Source organism: Ipomoea triloba, chromosome 2 (assembly GCF_003576645.1).
Source record: "Ipomoea triloba cultivar NCNSP0323 chromosome 2, ASM357664v1".
In the NCBI taxonomy this organism is placed as follows: domain Eukaryota; kingdom Viridiplantae; phylum Streptophyta; class Magnoliopsida; order Solanales; family Convolvulaceae; genus Ipomoea; species Ipomoea triloba.
Genome location: NC_044917.1, coordinates 21,587,790 through 21,593,452, shown reverse-complemented (window position 1 = coordinate 21,593,452; position 5,663 = coordinate 21,587,790). Strand labels below are relative to the sequence as shown.

The following is a 5,663-nucleotide window of genomic DNA, read 5'->3' as shown; positions in this document are numbered from 1 at the left end:
ACCCGTAAATAAAGTAGCACAAGGAAAATCAAATCCCAAATTGAGGCACGAAAACCTTGTTACATAATCGATGGACTCGGTTAGATTTATTGTTAACTGATAACCAAAATGTGAGTTATGCAATGGTCAATAAACATTTTTTTTTAGAGTTAATCAAAGCTATGATCCTCTCACTATAGTGATTTTTCACAATTAGATGGGAACAGGAGGAAGAAGAAACTCAGAATATGAAAAGATAGTTTTAGCCCTTTCTTTGATCACCAAATAACAACAAACATTGGCGAAAGAAGAGGAGGAAGAAACCTAGCTGATGAAAGTACGGTTTTACCCCTTACGTTAAACTTGAAATAACAACCAAACATTGGAAATATTTTGATTGATCAGAATTGACATTTCTACCATTGGAGATTAAATTATTTCTCGTTTGGAAATGGCTTAGCCCGGACTCGAACCGGAGCCCTTTTTAATATAAAAAAAAACTACTCATTTTGTAATGGCTTCGCCCGGACTTGAACCGGAGACCTTCAGTGTGTTAGACTGACGTGATAACCAACTACACCACGAAACCATCTGTGTTTTTTGGGCATTAACTAATTATTTGTACAATGATCCAGATCGTATGGAGGTCAGAGTAATGCATTACTAGATAAGATGTAAACAGTAATGAACAGTATTAGAGAAATTAGTTCATTGCTTTTCGTAAGTTTAATTTAAACTTTATATCTGCAACTCCTATATTCAAAATGGCTCTAAAATGGATCAGTCCTAAACCATCCTATTTCTCTTTTAGCATGTGAGAATGGGGGATATATGGTTAAGAAAAGGCAGATAAAAATAAAAATCGATTCAGCCAGTTGAACAGTACAAAATTCAAAAACAGAAAAAATATTGAGTGATACAAATTTTTCAAGCTATTTGATGAGACGAATCTATATTTAAAACAAATTTTTTGGTGAAGTAATTTTAATAACTACACAGCAAAACTTATTTAGCATTTATCGTCATACATATTTGAATAATTAATATTAAAATATTAAAAATATATAAATTAATTGCATCAATTATTTTAAATAAATGTTTTTTTATCAACCCGTAAATAAAGTAGCACAAGGAAAATCAAATCCCAAATTGAGGCACGAAAACCTTGTTACATAATCGATGGACTCGGTTAGATTTATTGTTAACTGATAACCAAAATGTGAGTTATGCAATGGTCAATGAACATACTTTTTTAGAGTTAATCAAAACTATGTTCCTCTCACTATAGTGATTTTTCACAATTAGATTGGAACAGGAGGAAGAAGAAACTCAGAATATGAAAAGATAGTTTTAGCCATTTCTTTGATGACCAAATAACAACAAACATTGGCGAAAGAAGAGGAGGAAGAAACCTAGCTGATGAAAGTACGGTTTTACCCCTTACGTTAAACTTGAAATAACAACCAAACATTGGAAATATTTTGATTGATCAGAATTGACATTTCTACAATTGGAGATTAAATTATTTCTCGTTTGGAAATGGCTTAGCCCGGACTCGAACCGGACCTTTTTAATATAAAAAAAACTACTCGTTTTGTAATGGCTTCGCCCAGACTTGAACAGGAGACCTTCAGTGTGTTAGATTGACGTGATAACCAACTAAACCACAAAACCATCTGTGTTTTTTGGGCATTAACTAATTATTTGTACAATGATCCAGATCGTATGGAGGTCAGAGTAATGCATTACTAGATAAGATGTAAACTGTAATGAACAGTATTAGAGAAATTAGTTCATTGCTTTTCGTAAGTTTAATTTAAACTTTATATCTGCAACTCCTATATTCAAAATGGCTCTAAAATGGATCAGTCCTAAACCATCCTATTTCACTTTTAGCATGTGAGAATGGGGATATATGGTTAAGGAAAGGCATATAAAAATAAAAATCGATTCAGCCAGTTGAACAGTACAAAATTCAAAAACAGAAAAAATATTGAGTGATACAAATTTTTCAAGCTATCTGATTAGACGAATCTATATTTAAAACAAATTTTTTAGTGAAGTAATTTTAATAACTACACAGCAAAACTTATTTAGCATTTATCGTCATACATATTTGAATAATTAATATTAAAATATTAAAAATATATAAATTAATTGCATCAATTATTTTAAATAAATGTTTTTTTATCAACCCGTAAATAAAGTAGCACAAGGAAAATCAAATCCCAAATTGAGGCACGAAAACCTTGTTACATAATCGATGGACTCGGTTAGATTTATTGTTAACTGATAACCAAAATGTGAGTTATGCAATGGTCAATGAACATACTTTTTTAGAGTTAATCAAAACTATGTTCCTCTCACTATAGTGATTTTTCACAATTAGATTGGAACAGGAGGAAGAAGAAACTCAGAATATGAAAAGATAGTTTTAGCCATTTCTTTGATGACCAAATAACAACAAACATTGGCGAAAGAAGAGGAGGAAGAAACCTAGCTGATGAAAGTACGGTTTTACCCCTTACGTTAAACTTGAAATAACAACCAAACATTGGAAATATTTTGATTGATCAGAATTGACATTTCTACCATTGGAGATTAAATTATTTCTCGTTTGGAAATGGCTGAGCCCGGACTCGAACCGGAGCCCTTTTTAATATACAAAAAAATTACTCGTTTTGTGATGGCTTCGCCCGAACTTGAACCGGAGACCTTCAGTGTGTTAGACTGACGTGATAACCAACTACACCACGAAACCATCTGTATTTTTTGGCCATTAACTAATTATTTGTACAATGATCCAGATCGTATGGAGGTCAGAGTAATGCATTACTAGATAAGATGTAAACTGTAATGAACAGTATTAGAGAAATTAGTTCATTGCTTTTCGTAAGTTTAATTTAAACTTTATATCTGCAACTCCTATATTCAAAATGGCTCTAAAATGGATCAGTCCTAAACCATCCTATTTCTCTTTTAGCATGTGAGAATGGGGATATATGGTTAAGAAAAGGCAGATAAAAATAAAAATCGATTCAGCCAGTTGAACAGTACAAAATTCAAAAACAGAAAAAATATTGAGTGATACAAATTTTTCAAGCTATTTGGTGAGACGAATCTATATTTAAAACAAATTTTTTGGTGAAGTAATTTTAATAACTACACAGCAAAACTTATTTAGCATTTATTGTCATACATATTTGAATAATTAATATTAAAATATTAAAAATATATAAATTAATTGCATCAATTATTTTAAATAAATGTTTTTTTATCAACCCGTAAATAAAGTAGCACAAGGAAAATCAAATCCCAAATTGAGGCACGAAAACCTTGTTACATAATCGATGGACTCNACAAATTTTTTGGTGAAGTAATTTTAATAACTACACAGCAAAACTTATTTAGCATTTATCGTCATACATATTTGAATAATTAATATTAAAATATTAAAAATATATAAATTAATTGCATCAATTATTTTAAATAAATGTTTTTTTATCAACCCGTAAATAATGTAGCACAAGGAAAATCAAATCCCAAATTGAGGCACGAAAACCTTGTTACATAATCGATGGACTCGTTTAGATTTATTGTTAACTGATAACCAAAATGTGAGTTATGCAATGGTTAATGAACATACTTTTTTAGAGTTAATCAAAACTATGTTCCTCTCACTATAGTGATTTTTCACAATTAGATGGGAACAGGAGGAAGAAGAAACTCAGAATATGAAAAGATAGTTTTAGCCATTTCTTTGATGACCAAATAACAACAAACATTGGTGAAAGAAGAGGAGGAAGAAACCTAGCTGATGAAAGTACGGTTTTACCCCTTACGTTAAACTTGAAATAACAACCAAACATTGGAAATATTTTGATTGATCAGAATTGACATTTCTACCATTGGAGATTAAATTATTTCTCATTTGGAGATGGCTTAGCCCGGACTCGAACCGGAGCCCTTTTTAATATAAAAAAAATTACTCGTTTTATGATGGCTTCGCACGGACTTGAACCGGAGACCTTAAGTGTGTTAGATTGACGTGATAACCAACTAAACCACAAAACTATCTGTATTTTTGGCCATTAACTAATTATTTGTACAATGATCCAGATCGTATGGAGGTCAGAGTAATGCATTACTAGATAAGATGTAAACAATAATGAACAGTATTAGAGAAATTAGTTCATTGCTTTTCGTAAATTTAATTTATACTTTATATCTGCGACTCCTATATTCAAAATGGCTCTAAAATGGATCAGTCCTAAACCATCCTATTTCTCTTTTAGCATGTGAGAATGGGGATATATGGTTAAGAAAATGCAGATAAAAATAAAAATCGATTCAGCCAGTTGAACAGTACAAAATTCAAAAACAGAAAAAATATTGAGTGATACAAATTTTTCAGGCTATCTGATTAGACGAATCTATATTTAACACAAATTTTTTGGTGAAGTAATTTTAATAACTACACAGCAAAACTTATTTAGCATTTATCGTCACACATATTTGAATAATTAATATTAAAATATTAAAAATATATAAATTAATTGCATCACTTATTTTAAATAAATGTTTTTTTATCAACCCGTAAATAAAGTAGCACAAGCAAAATCAAATCCCAAATTGAGGCACATAATCGATGGACTCGGTTAGATTTATTGTTAACGAAGAACCAAAATGTAAGTTATGCAATAGTCAATGAACATTTTTTTTTAGAATTAATGAAAGCTATGTTCCTCACCTATAATGATTTTTCACAATTAGGTGGGAACAGGAGGAAGAAGAAATTCAGAATATGAAAAGATAGTTTTAGCCCTTTCTTTGATGACCAAATAACAACAAACATTGGCGAAAGAAGAGGAGGAAGAAACCTAGCTGATGAAATTACGGTTTTACCCCTTACGTTAAACTTGAAATAACAACCAAACATTGGAAATATTTTGATTGATCAGAATTGACATTTCTACAATTGGAGATTAAATTATTTCTCGTTTGGAAATGGCTTAGCCCGGACTCGAACCGGACCTTTTTAATATAAAAAAAACTACTCGTTTTGTAATGGCTTCGCCCAGACTTGAACAGGAGACCTTCAGTGTGTTAGATTGACGTGATAACCAACTAAACCACAAAACCATCTGTGTTTTTTGGCCATTAACTAATTATTTGTACAATGATCCAGATCGTATGGAGGTCAGAGTAATGCATTACTAGATAAGATGTAAACAATAATGAACAGTATTAGAGAAATTAGTTCATTGCTTTACGTAAATTTAATTTATACTTTATATCTGCGACTCCTATATTCAAAATGGCTCTAAAATGGATCAGTCCTAAACCATCCTATTTCTCTTTTAGCATGTGAGAATGGGGATATATGGTTAAGAAAATGCAGATAAAAATAAAAATCGATTCAGCTAGTTGAACAGTACAAAATTCAAAAACAGAAAAAATATTGAGTGATACAAATTTTTCAGGCTATCTGATTAGACGAATCTATATTTAACACAAATTTTTTGGTGAAGTAATTTTAATAACTACACAGCAAAACTTATTTAGCATTTATCGTCACACATATTTGAATAATTAATATTAAAATATTAAAAATATATAAATTAATTGCATCAATTATTTTAAATAAATGTTTTTTTATCAACCCGTAAATAAAGTAGCACAAG

The 5,663-nt window shown here is 30.5% G+C and overlaps 2 non-coding genes across 2 annotated transcripts; both read right to left on the bottom strand.

Annotated features, from left to right (window-relative positions):
* Positions 1-494: 494 nt before the first annotated feature.
* TRNAV-AAC lies at positions 495-568 on the bottom strand. Its single transcript has one exon. It is a non-coding gene; the product is annotated as a tRNA-Val (tRNA).
* A 2,098-nt stretch (positions 569-2,666) lies between these two features.
* TRNAV-AAC lies at positions 2,667-2,740 on the bottom strand. The gene has a single exon. It is a non-coding gene; the product is annotated as a tRNA-Val (tRNA).
* Positions 2,741-5,663: the final 2,923 nt, after the last annotated feature.